We start from the raw sequence: 14,743 nt of genomic DNA on the forward strand, positions 1-14,743 counted from the left end.
GTATAGCAGGGATTGTGGGGCTGGCGTGGGATCGGGCAGTGTTTCGTTCTGCTGTGCATGGGGTTGCTATGGGTCGGAAACAACTCGACGGCACTTAACAACAACAACAACAAAGTATCTTTAATAATTTTGTAGTGGTTATAGATTAAAATTATATGCTTTACATAATGGGTTAAAAGAAACATAGTTATAAAATTATTTTTACTTGCTTACTTTTTTAATGCGACTGTGGTGGTTACGTTAGTGTGTCAACTTGGCTAGGCCTGGTTGAGTGGCTGGGCAGCTGGTGGTAGTTATTCCTCATGATGAAACTGGCAATCAACTCCATGGTAGGATCTACCACAAGCAGCTGAGTAACTGCCTTTGGGATGGGGTCTGCTTCTTGTATATAAGGAGAAGCTTTGTGAATGGTATCTAGCCTATAATACGCTTGTACCCTGCATGTAGCTGTGTCGTTGTTCAGCAGCCTGCCATGCTCTGCTGAACTTGGGACTTACAATGGACTTAAATTAATGGCCTACCATGTAGTTTGGTAACATCAGGACTGTGCCTTTTTATTTGTCAATCTTGGGTTTCTCAGCCTCAGCAGACAGAAGCCATCTGAGCGAAGATATGCCTCTAGCTCCAGTGGGCTGGGAGCAGGATGCAGAGCTGGACCCCAAGGTTGAGGGGCTTTCACCGAGCCCTTAGAGCCTAGCACTTTGAACTTGGACTTAAAGCCTCCAAATTGTAAGAATAAACTCCTGTTTGTTAAGGTCATCCCATTTGTGGTATATTTCTGTCAGAGTGGCACTAGGTAACCAGAACAGTGACTATTAGAAATCAGAAAGTGTGTCTCAAGAGTTTTCTGCTCTGGAAGCAAATGGTATAGACTTATATTTCCATGCTCTTCCCAAACACTGTAAATAAGGCAAAAAACAATCAAGGAGACTTATAAAATGTAGAATGAGGAAGGAAAAGAGATTAGGGATCCAAGAAATGGAAAACAACATAGAGGCAGGTATCATAACAACTTGAGTAACAGAAGATGATAACCCAGGTCTGACATCTTCTGAATACCAACCTAGAAACATAACTTGTCCCAGGTAGGCCCATTTCTCTGATAGTAGACTAAAAGACAACTTGACAAAAGCAAGCATGCCTATGAATCCCTGCAAAAGGTGTCTTTTTCCAGACTGGGCCTGAAACTCCCCTTCATCATCACCAAGAGACAGGGGATGGTCAGAAGGCACAGGCAACAAGTGACCAGCTTGGAAAGTGTTCTTTATACTTTTGGTCAAACACCATTCCACCACCTAGCAGAACCAGACGCTTTTCTGTTTTCCTTTTCTCAGTCAGCATTATCAGTGAGCAATGATAGACGTAAAAAATAAACCACATAGAACAAAATAGTAGCACAAAACCAGCTCAGTATTAAAATGTCATTAGTCTACAAAGTAGGCCAAGACCTGAGTGCTAGACATAATGTGTCAACTGCATGATAAAATTAAATATTTAAATTAGACCAGGAGACTCTTAATATAAATATCCAGAACAAAATTGAAAATCATTTGTCATATCAAAAACTAGGAAAATCACAACTTAGTAAGAAAATACAATCAGCTGATGCCAACACTGAGATGAATCAAATATTATGAAACAAAATGTGTAAACATTGTTGAGTGAAAAACTAATTTGCTCAGAAAACTTTCATCCAAACCACAATTTTAAAAATGCTTCAACAATTGAAAAAAGAAATTGAATGAGAAATGGCTATTAAAGGGCAACATAGGAGTTTTTGTGATGGAATTGTTCTGTTTACTGACTATGGTGATGAATTCACAAACCTACACATACAATAAAATTGCATAGAAAAACAAGCATATACACAAATAAGTGCAATAGAAACTGGGAAAATCTAAATTAAAGATACAGAGATTGTATCAACATTGATATCTTGGTTGTGAATGTTTCTCAAGTTTTACATATTGCTGTCATTGGGGAAATTAGGGTTAAAGGTACATGGAATTGTGGGTGTATAATTATCTCAAAATATAGTTTATTTTCAGTATAACATATGTGGTTCACATTATATTTCTGTTGGGCATCATTGGTCTAGTATATCTGACAGGAGATCAGTTTGATGACTACAGCAGTGATCAGGCTATTAAGTACATAAAATGTGACTGATATGAATTGAGATGTAAGTGTAAAATCCACACTGGACTTTGAGGTGCTGAAGGAACAAGCCAGGGGAATTGGACTGTGGGTAGAAAATGGACAAATGGAGAATGGTGGAGGTCAAAGATGATGTAGAACTCTTGGAACAGTGCTGTTATATTGGGTTACATCAGGGTCTTCAGATGAAAAAAAGAAAAGGAAAGAAACCTTTATTTTCCCTTATTTCCTGTCTAATAAGTAATGTGTTGAATGGTCCATTTTTTAAAATGAATGAATTTAAATGGAACTAGTCCAAACTTACAAAGGCAGTTTTAGAATTAAGTCATTTGGAAGAGATATTCTGACAATTAATATAGAAGTACTGTTTGAAGTTAATTGGGAGACTTTTCAGCATACATACTGCAACAGCTCAGTGTGGTAGCTGGAAACACTATCTTCCTGTTTGGTTAACTGATATACGTGTGTCTGTGTGCCTCTGTGTGTATATGTGTCTTTAAATTGAAAAACAGTTATTAATAGAAAACATTATTTTAATTTTCTGTTGCCTCCATAGTACAGTCTTTATATATTTTTAAACATTTATTGTGATTTGGATGAAAGTTTACAGAGCAACTTAGTTTTTCATTCAACAGGTCATACACATTTTTGTAAAAGTGGTCTCATGCAATATTTGTCCTTTTGTTATTGACTAATTTCACTTAGCATAATGTCCTCCAGGTTCATCCAAGAAAAACATTACTTTTAAACACTGATGTCTCAGTCACAGCGATGGAAGAAATCTAAGGCTGAAAATCTTCCATCCTTGAAATAAGAACCTCTGGTGGCATAGTAGATAAGATATTTGGCTGTTAATCAGAAAGTCTGAGGTTCAAAAGCTCCATGATCTACTTCTGTAAAGATTTACAGCTTCAAAAACCCAGTGGGGGTCACTATGAGTCAGAATTGACTCTATGGCTGTGAGTTTGGTTTTGAAGTTTTTGCATGATCTTTGGCTAAAAAAGAGTAGTACAAGGTTTCCATTTCCACAATAGTTGTATGTGGAACCTTGGGGACCCATTCCCCGGCAAAAAACCTGTTGTTTCTGTGAGCTGCCATCAGTTGCATTCACCTGAGAGTCTTTTAACATAATAGCCAAAATGTCCAGCATACTATTGAAACTACAACAGAACAAAACATTTCCTGGTCCTGAATCATCCTCACAATTACCAGCATGTTGGAGATTGTCATTGTGGCTTTTTTGACAATCCATCTTACCAAGGGCTTCCCACACTTTCATTGGCACTTCTCTTCACCAAACATAATGTCCTCTTCTAGTGATTGGTTTCTTCTGATAACATATCCAATGCATGTGAAGCTGACAATGCTCCATTGTGATTCATAATGTTATTACTGGCTAATTTTCAGAGGTAGATCACCAGACCTTTCTTCCCAATTTGTCTTAGCCTGAAACCTGCACACCATAAATGCCTGTGTTAGTATTTGAGATATTGTAAGAGGAACAGAGTTAGAAACATAGTAATCTTAGTTTGTTACTTAAATATCCAGTTTATTACTTAGAGAATATAACAAGCTTAATAGAAAACCTTAGGTACTGACACTTATTTTACTGGTCACTTAGAAATTGTGGAAATACATATGTAAGTTAAGTAGCAATTATATTTACTCAGGTAACTTTGTGACTAGCTCTAGTTTCTAGCTTAACTTGTTTTTGTACTATTAATTTAGGTAAGGCTCAAGGTATTACCAGGCCTAAGTTTCATTTTTCTTACTTAAGTTTCTGTTTACTAGAATAGACTTAGTTATAAGAAATCACTGATATGCAAACACCAATCAGAGAAGCCAGAATCTGGAAAGTCCCGAGGGGGGACCCCTTCCTCAACAGGAAACTGGAAAGTCCCGAGCTTGCACCTATCAGTTGCCACCAAATAGCAGAACTTGTCCCCTGCACCAATCATTGATGTTCAGCCCCACCTTGTGTAACTGCCCCTTGAAAATCCTATAAATATGTAGAACAAAGGGGATGGGGGGTCTTTTTGCCCAAGCCGTTGCATTGGTGTAAGCGGAGACCCCAACTCGAGTTTGGAAATAAACCTCTCCTTTGCTTTTGCATTGTCGAGTCAGTGTCACGTTCCTTGCGCAGACACTCCTTTCCAAATTCAGGTCCAACAATATCAGTATCAAAGCTTCCAGTCAACACAGTATGACAAACGGACAGGGACAATATGGGAAGCAAATATAACTAGTGAAAATTATTTAAAGGAAAAAAAAAAACAAAAAACTAGCAATCACTAGGGTCTCTGGAATTACGCTAAGGTCTCGAGAAGATGAAGAATGAGTTATTCCATAAAATCTACTAAATATAGCAGTCTGTGATATTTAAGCCATGGACAGGCAGACCACCAGCAATTCCCAAGCTTTCCAGCTCTGAGTTGGAGAGGCTAAATTCCTAGAGAGCTGAAAGGTAAGGCTCTCTTCCTTCATCCAACACCAACTTATAAATTAGAAACTTGACTCCAGGTACAGTAAGCTGACAATATTGTGACTCCAGTCACCCTTGCCTTGGCTCACTTGTAATTAGAAGTCCCTTGCAATAGAACTAATTACAAGTGAGCCAAGGCAAGGGTGACTGGAGTCACAATATTGTCAGCTTACTGTACCTGGAGTCAAGTTTCTAATTTATAAGTTGGTGTTGGATGAAGGAAGAGAGCCTTACCTTTCAGCTCTCTAAGAATTTAGCCTCTCCAACTCAGAGCTGGAAAGCTTGGGAATTGCTGGTGGTCTGCCTGTCCATGGCTTAAATATACAAGTTCTATTGCAAGGGAAGGAGCTCTGGTAGCATAGTGGCTAAGACACTTGCCTGCTAACCAGACGGCTGGAGGTTCAAACCCACCAGCCACTCCTCGGAAGGAAGGTTGGGCATTCCTACTTCCGTACTGATACTGCCTCGGAAACCCAAAGAGGGGTCGCTATGAGTCAGGGCCAACTCGATGGCAAACAACAACAACAATAACATTGCAAGGGAGGGAGGGAGTTCTGGTAGCGTAATGCCTAAGGCACTTGACTGCTAACAAGGAAGCTGGTGGTTCAAACCCACCAGTCACTCCCCAGAAGGAAGGTTGGGCAATCTACTTCTGTAGTGCTATCACCTAGGAAACCCAAGGAGGGGTGGCTATGAGTCAGACCTGAGTAATCGGCAGCGGGTTTTTAAATGATTTGTCATAAGTTGTTAACTATAAACTACTAAGGGATAAGTTCATACACCTAGTCTGTAAAACCAAAAATGTGGCAGCAGTGCAATATAGATTATTTTGTTTTATTTTATTAGAACTCCAAAAGCTTCACTAAATATTCAAAAGGAAGATCTCTCAAAGACTAGGAACACCAAAGTGTTTGTAAAATATTTGCATGATCGATATCGTGAGAAGTCATTTTCCCCTCCCATCATCCACAGTGAGTTTCTGTTCTTTCTGGATCCCATTAAGTATTTAATTTAGATTTCAGGTTACAAATGTAATTTTGGTTTTCTTTCAGAACATGAAAATTTATGGAACTTCTAATTTAAAAAAAAATAACCTTGATTATTTCAGTTATGTTTGGAATGTATCTAGATCCTGGACACTAGCAATCAGTAACCAAAGAAACAAACTCGCTGCTGGCAAGTCGATTCCGACTCATAGTGACCCCTTCTTTGGTTTCGGAAGTGGTAAGTCTATAGAAGTAGATTGCCCAGTAGTACTCTTAAATTCATTTCAGAAAAAAATATAAATAAAAATAAATATTCAAACCTTATTATGTATCAGGTACTCATTTGGGTATCGGGGATATAAATAGCATATAAAACATATTCCATAATATAAAGGAACTCACAGACTAGTAAGAGTGGAGAGTGAAGAGAGTTCAGGAAGACATCTAGGTTCCTAATTATAACAACTAAAAACCAAACCCACTGCCATCGAGTAGGACCAGACTCATAGCAACCCCTCCTTGGGTTTTTGAGGCACTATCACTATGGAAGTAGATTGACCAGTCTTCCTTCCGAAGAGTGGCTGGTGGGTTTGAACCACCAGCCTTCTGGTTAGCAGTCAAGTGCATTAGGCACTATGCTACCAGAGCTCCTCTTAATTATATGTGGAAAATCAGAGAATATCCCTTCCTGAGACCAATATTTTCTAGTAGTTTTCAATTTATTGGTATGTGCCAAATAGATAGTCACTTTTTGTCATCTTTAGAAATATTTTCTAGACTGATAGCTTTTTTTTCCCAATATTCAAGCAATTTTCCTTGTATTAATTTTCTGGCAAATGATCCAAGTGAAAAACAAAATTTTCCTAGTTTTCTTCTCCACAGAATGGGTAGGAGTTAAGGTACTGTAGTACTTTGAATCAAACACAGGCCAGGTTTTCTTTTACTTCATCATTCAAGAGACACATTCTTTGATCATAAACATTCTGATGTGAGTCAAAAGTTATTTTAAATGAACATATATCATTTCTCTCTTTGCCCATTTATTCTTCTTTGGTGCTTATCTCACCAATAAAGCTTTTGTTTGGTCCTCAAATGATGATGAATTTAACTAACCCATGTACATAAGAAATACAGGACAAGAACTACCCCCCCAAAATTTAGGAAATATTCACTGTGTTAAAATTAAGAAAAATAACAGAATGCCTTAAAAAATAGTTAAAGTTTAAAAAGTATACTCTAAATTTAACTTGTGAGCAAAAAAATTTAACTGTTTTTAAAGGGAAGAATGAAAGAATATTTTAGGCTACATAATTATTAGTATAAGTATCAATGATTTTATGAATGTCTCAAATGCAAATAGTGAAAATATGAACAAGCACCATAAACCTATGTATTTTATTCCTCTCTCTTTATATTAGGAGCTCTGGTGGTATAGTGGTTAAAACATTCAACTGCTAATTGAAAAGTTGTCAGAATGAACCCACCAGCCACTCTGCAGGAGAAAGATGAGGCAGTCTGTTCCTGTAAAGATTTGCAGTCTTGGAAAACCTATGAGGCAGTTCTACTCTGTCCCATAGGGTCACTAAGGGTCTGAATTGACTCAATGGCAATGAGTTTGGGTTGGTTTATTCTACCTCCTGTTCTAAGTTTCCTTGACCTTTAGCTGTTATTTCTGTTGTTAAGATATTTTTTGTAAGGAAGTTCTACTCTCCTGAGTCTGAATACACTTGACGGCAGTGGGTTGCACATCTATTTCTGCAAGTAGTAAAATTCATTTCCGTTTTGTGTCATTTAAGAAATTCAAAATGAAACACTTTGAAGCAGTATATTGCCTCCCAAAGTCTTCTTTAATTCAATTAAATATATATATATATATATATATTATTATAATATTTATTAAACAGTTGCAGGTTATTGACTTTCTTTGCTGAACAAAATGAGAGACAGTCAGCCTTAAAGGGTAAATGTATCTTGATAATTGTCATGGTTGGGTTAGTGCCATGCCTTTATTGATAATATTTTCCATTACAAATATAGGTAACTCATAAAATTATCCTCAACAAAAGGATTAAAAATATAAAAACATAGTATATCTAACAGGCACACATTTATTTCACTTGCTAATTATCTAATTATCATCCTGAAAATATTTTTATGTGTATTTTAAAAATTATGTTTAAAATTAAAAGTGAATTATATCTTACTGATGTGGGTAAGCTAGTTATTTCATATGCCTGTAAAATGAATTAAGTTGACAGGAAGGATTAGCATCAGTGTACTTTGGAATATTTTTTCAGAGAAATCATTTTTTTTTCTTCTTTCTGGAGTAGAGAGTGTTAAGCATTTGTTTACATTTTAAAATTTATAAGGAAAATGAAATAATAAGTAAGATCACTATAACTGACATTAAGAAGTATAGCAATGAGCCTTTCATAGTTGAAATAAAAATAACATTGAAAATGTAATAGGAAAATTGCAATGTGGAGTTGAAGATGCATAACTCATTCCATATGTTTACTAATCGCTTTCTATATGTTTAACAAAGACCTCAACATAATGTCATGTCAAAGAGAATGAACTCTAATAAGATTTAACACAGGTATCATTATCATTTTATTCAGTTTTTAAATGAAACTCCCCCTATTTAGAAATACACAAGAAAAGCAACACATCCTAAACAATGATTCATACTTTGCTTTCATTTTAAGTAATAAAAACCATTTTTAATATCTATATAGTCATGAGTCGGGTCCAACTCGAAGGCACATAACAACAACAACAACATATAGGCATGATAGACACACACATATGTTTACATATCATGTAAATACTCCATGCATTTGAAGTAGGTGTTAAGTCCTCCTATTGATAATGCAAATGCAACTCAGTTCCAAAGACTTTAAGTATTGAAATAAGGGGCAGTAGTGGTTCAGTGTTGTTAGCATAGTGGCTAAGGCACTTGACTGCTAACCAGAAGGCTGGCGGTTCAAACCCACCAGCCACTCCTCAGAGGGAAGATTGGGCAATCTACTTCCGTAGTGATACTGCCTTGGAAACCCAAGGAGGGGTCGCTATGAGTCGGGTCTGACTCGACAGCACATAACAACAGTGGTTCAGTGATAGAGTTCTGGCCTTCAGTGTGGGAAGTCTGGTTCAATTCTCCTTCAATGCACCACATGTACAGCATGGAGGCTTACACGTTGCTATGATGCTAAACAAGTGTCAGTGATGTTTCCAAACTAAGACAGACTGAAAAGAAAGGCCTGCTGATCTACTTCTGAAAAACAGCCAGTAAAAAACCTATGGACCACAATGGTATGGTCTGCAATTGATCATGGGCATCATCCAGGGCCAGGCAGCTTTTGGCATCCCTTGTGCATGAAGTTACTCACTAAGTGTTGGAAACTGACTTGATGGCACCTAACAAGAGTGACAAATGTATTTAAATAAGAGATATCAATTTACACAGCTAATAAATACCAAAACTAAGATACAAATCCAATGCTTTCACACTCCAAAACCTGTACTTATTAATCACTTTTCCTCCCTGACTTTCATCAAGAGATTTGTGTTTGTGTGTATCTATATTTTGGGTGTAAGTAAACACATCAAACAGATGCCAAATGTGTTGCACAAACATGTGGCAAATTATTTGACTGAACTGAGCTATAGCTTTCTCTTTTGTAAAATGAGGAGTGAGTATCTACCTCAGGGAGTTGCTGCCAGGATAAAATGAGTCAGCATGTGTAGTGCTCTTAGAACAGTACGTGACATACAGAAAACGTTCAATAAATACTAGCAATTCTTATTATCATATCTTCCTACACACACGTGCACGTGCATGCACATACATGTGTACACACTGTAGTGTAGCCTGTACACTGTACTACCAGCTCACCTAGCTTTGATACCTTTCCTTTTAATTCTACCTCTTACTAGCTCTGTGATGTTTGGTAGCTACGTTAACCATCTCAGCTTCTGTAAAACTGGAAAATTAGTAGTATCTACTTCATAAAAAACAGCTGCTGTAAAGTGGATTCTGGCTCATGATGACCCCACGTGTGTGAGTGGAACTAGGCTCCATAGGGTTTTGAATGGACGTTCGTTTGAGAAGTAGATCATCAGTCTTACATTCTGAGGTGTCTCTGGGTGGACTTGAGCTTCTAACCTTTTGATTAACAATGAGCATATTGACCATTTGAACCACTCAGGGAGTCCTATCCATTTAACAGAGACTGTGCATATTAATCCATTTAATCCATACAAACTGCTTAGAATAGTATTTGGCAATTAGTAAGCACTCACAACTCCTGTTGCTGATTCATTTCAGCCTATCAAAATCAGACTTTTCTATATATATTTCTTCAGTTAATGAGAATGTACTTGTAAAATCTCATTTAAATTGTCTTTAGAAAGACAGAATGATGCCAAGAAAGATAAAGTGCCCCTGGTGAGACCAAGCAGAAGCCACTACCATTGCTGAACATATCACTCAATACTAATTCACACATCCTCTTCCTGTCATTCCCTGGACCAGCCCGGCATTGGTGTTAAATTTGGTCCCTCCCGGAGAGCTCTACTCTCTGTGCTATCTCTGAACATGTCTGTGTTTGACAAGCTCTTTAAAGGACTAATTACCTAAGTGCATTTATTCCACAATGCCAGCAGTTAGTTAACTATGACCTTGTTCTTGTTTATCTTAGTTAGCATTGTATCCTCTCCACCTACCAGTCAGGGACAAAGACAACTGTATGTGGCTTTTAAGCCTTCAACTGCTCATTACATTTATATTTCTCCTCAAAAATTGCAACTATATTGAGAGGAAAGGAGACAGAGAAGAAAAGAGGAATATAAATTACCTATGTCTTTAGAGAATACGTAAAACAATTCCTTGTAGAGTACTGAGTGTGGGTGAATAACATATATATCCTTAAGTCAAGCAGAACTGAAGAAGAAAGTACTACCAAATTAAGAAATATGTTTTTCTTAAAAATTATTGCATTGGGAAGTTATTTTTGTAAACAATTGAGTATTTTTTTGTGTGTTTTCCATCTCACCTTGTTTTCCATAACTAATTGGAAGTAACTGAGGTTTGTGGAACACTTCCTAAATGTGTTCATTATTAAACAGTCATTTTTGAAAGGCAGTTATAAAATTATTCTTTGTTTTTGTGTCTGCTAAATTACAGTTTTCACTAAACATTGCCTAATGGTAATCCTCTACAGTCTATAAACTCCTCACAATCCTTCATGTGCAAACACCCCATTAAATTAAGTGTCTTAATTCAGAATGGTGTATAATTTAAAATAACTCCTATTGCCTAGCCAAATAAAATTTCTAATCTTAGCAAACAAAATATTGGGAAATCCAAATTGGCTAATTAGACCTTTGTTTTTGGTCCCTTGCATTTTGGTTTAATGAGATTTTATAAAACTGGTCTTGCATATTTCTTCCACAGAGATCCAAATACTTCACACATACAAATCCTTTTCATTTTTAAGCTACAATTTACTAGTTTGGGAAGTACTGTGCAAAATTTCTTATGCTCTCATATACACACAAATATGTATATGTGTATGCATATATACATACACACATATGAATAACTGACAAATAGTTTCAAAGTTACAAAATATAAAATTTTAAAGCAGTATGTTAAAACTAAGAACCAACCCACTGCCATTGAGTCAATTCCAACCCACTGCTATCCGCATAGTGTTTCCAAGCCTGTAAATCCTTACCAAAATAGATTGCCCCATCTTCCTCCAGTGGAGCTGGTGGGTTTGAACCACTGACCTTCTGGTTAATACCCAAATACCTTATCCACTATGCCACCAGAGCTTAATTAATTAGTAATAATAATTATTAATTATTGCTTGGAATGTCAAATCTTAAATTAATCAATGTAGTGCATATTTTCATGAAACTGTTAAAACAAAAATTATATTAATTATATTCTAATAATGGAAATTGACTGAGGTTTAGATGATTTGCAAAGAGGGGTAACATATCAACTAGGAAGTCAAAAATATTCCTAAAATGAGAAAACCTCAAAAGAGACTTGTAACAAATCTTATAGGCATTGCCATTGAAAAAGGCTGAAGCAGAATTGATAAATACAATTAGTCAATAGGAAGCATTTCATTCAGCATTGTCTTAAAGAACAATTAAAATAATTACTGATTTATTCTAAAGTATAACTCCCGGTCTAGCCTTTGGAGATCCTGTTCTCCAAAATTGAACTCTTCAACAAAAGAGCTCAATGCCTTAGGCAAAATAATCTTACTAATTTATTTAGACTTTTTTTTTTTTTTAACTCAAAGGTGACTTTTCAGAAAATCAGTTTCTTCAAGACTCAAGGTTCAAAAGAACACTTGTGGGGAAATAGTTTGAATAAGTCACCCCAACTCCATGGACTCCAAAATCTGCTTTTCAGGAGAATTAAAACAGTTTCTATGTATTTCATTTTAAATCTATGCCCTGTCTGCCATATTTGCCAAATTTTTACATGTAAAAAATTTATAATAAATATTTCCTGAATATATTAATAACTCCTGGAATAACGATTATACTTCTACTGTGTGCTAAGTACCCAATTCTCTTTTAAAAATCTGTCATGCAGGATATAGATGAATCTTAATCATGAAAAAAAGTAAAAAACTAAGACAAATAAAGCAGATCATAGCATATGCCATAAAAGTAGCTTTACAAAGTATAATGAGTGATGAGAGAACAAAATGAACTGGAGTTCATGGAATTTGGAAGGCCGTTAGTAAAATGGAGAAATTTTATTGAGGAGAAAAAGACAAGTTATTGAATCCAGTATTGGCATTTATTTAATACAGATGATGTATTAAAGCTTAAATTCTGAAGCACTTAGTTTGTGGAAGGCTGCAATCTTCAGTGGGAGCCTTAATGCCATTTTGAGCCTTGACTTAAGTTCAGACACAATTTGAGTTCTTTCTGACTTTTAACCCAACATTCTGGCTATGCATAGGCAAGTCTGGCACAAACGAAAGAAGGGGCAGTTTGTCCTCATGAAGGGTGTGGTTGATATAAGATTATGTTCACACAGAAAACTAGGGAATTTGCCCAGGGGTGTCCTTAAAAAAGGACCAAATCAAACCCACTGGCATCGAGTCAATTCCGACTCATAGCAACTGCCATTGGATTTCCAAGGCAGTAAATCTTTACCGAAGTAGATTGCCCCATCTTCCTTCCATGGAGCAGCCGATAGGTCTGAACTGCCAGGCTTCTGGTTAGCAGTCAATGCCTTAGGCACTGCATCACCAGAGTTCCTTATGCAATTTAAATTAAAGATCAGGATCCTGGTATTGTCTCGTAGCCACTTTGTGGCTATAAGTCAGGGCTGCATGATAATAAGCCATACATTGATCATCACATGTTGTTGTTGTGTGCAGTCAAGTCAGACCCGACTTATAGCGACCCCTCCTTGGGTCGTATCACTACGGAAGTGGATTGCCCAACCTTCTTTCCGAGGAGTAGCCGGTGGGTTTGAACCGCCAGCCTTCTCGTTGGCAGTCAAATGTCTTAGGCGCTATGCTACCAGAGCTCCTTCACATAGTCAGGAGATAAAGCCCAAAACCAATCTTGTAAACTTTTTTAATTTTCAACTGTGTATGTATCTTAAGGGAGCTCTGGTAGCATAGTGGCTAAGACACTTGCCTGCTAACCAGATAGCTGGCAGTTCAAACCCACCAGCCACACCTCGGAAGAAAGGTTGGGCAACCCTATTTCCGTAGTGATACTGCCTCGGAAACCCAAGGAGGGGTCGCTATGAGTCGGGTTTGACTAGACGGCACATAACAACAACAACAACATGTATCCTAATTAGGATCCTTTCCCCAATACTATGATTCCATCTGCCACAGTGATGGACTGATCAGCCACCTCTCATGGTCTTGTGATGATTTCCTTTGTAGTCTATTAAATATAATGAACACCATCACTGTAAGCCAATGGACTCCACTCAGCTTCTGTACTATGTACACACTGATGTTTTCGTGTATCCTGGATGATTGTCTTTGTTCTGTCCTTGTTCTGTCTAAGGCTTAATAAAAGGGTCTCTACAGAACACATTTGAATCTGGGGTCTCTTCTCCTCTAGCGCAAAAGATAAAGAGTGCGCAAATTAAAATTTAAGATTTTATGAAGGATTATATGATAAGAAAGGTTTTTTTTTTTTTTTTTAAATAGTATTGTCTGGACTGTGACTGTATTTTACTGTAGATTCTAATTTTTCATAATTATAAAAATATGAACTTATCCCACATGCTTTTATTCTACTACAATCATCTGTTTGTTTAAATTGTTTGGCTTTGATCTCTCTTATCTGTCTTTTCCATCCACACCTATCTATTCATATTCCATCCCAGGCAACACATGTTAAAATCAAATTGGTACTTGCCCATATTTTTCCATGATCATATGATTATATTGTTGTTGTTGTCATCATGTGCCGTCGAGTCTGCCCCGACTCATAGCGACCCCTCCTTGGGTTTCCGAGGCAGTATCACTACAGAAGTAGATTGCCCCGTTACATACACACATAAATATGTGCAAATATACGTACATGCTACAAAAATTAAATAATATACATATTTCCCTGCATTTTTCTTTTCTAACTCAATAAATAATTTATGTCTACTTATTCTTTTTGTGAACTGAATATTTTATTGACATAATATGAATTATTCCATAAACAATGGTACAATAAACAACTTTATACATATATTTGTTTTATCATGTGAAGTTTTATTTCCACAGTATAGACTTCCACAACTGATTTTGCTTCCCAAAAATATTTAAATATCTTATATTTTTACAAGCAATATATCATGCTCCTCATGTATCTGCCAGCATCAAGTGTTTTTACCATTTCCTTTTCTTTTTTGCATGGGGGTGAAATGATATTCATGGTTTCATTACTTTGAAGTTGTATGCCTGTTTGGATTTGCTCTTCTGTCCATCATGCATATCTTTTGCCCATGTTTCTAACAGGCTATTCGTTGTTTGTTTGTTTACATCTATAAACTGTTTTAATATTACAGAAATAAACCTTTGGTCTATTCTGTTAATTTTCCCCAATCTATTACATA

The 14,743-nt window shown here is 36.6% G+C and overlaps 1 pseudogene; it reads left to right on the forward strand.

Moving 5' to 3' along the window:
• The window catches only part of LOC103213805, a 155,685-nt pseudogene that overhangs the window by 66,700 nt on the left and 74,242 nt on the right, over nt 1-14,743 (forward strand).

This window comes from Orycteropus afer, unplaced genomic scaffold (assembly GCF_000298275.1).
Source record: "Orycteropus afer afer isolate SDZICR_OR568_19922 unplaced genomic scaffold, OryAfe1.0 scaffold00017, whole genome shotgun sequence".
In the NCBI taxonomy this organism is placed as follows: domain Eukaryota; kingdom Metazoa; phylum Chordata; class Mammalia; order Tubulidentata; family Orycteropodidae; genus Orycteropus; species Orycteropus afer.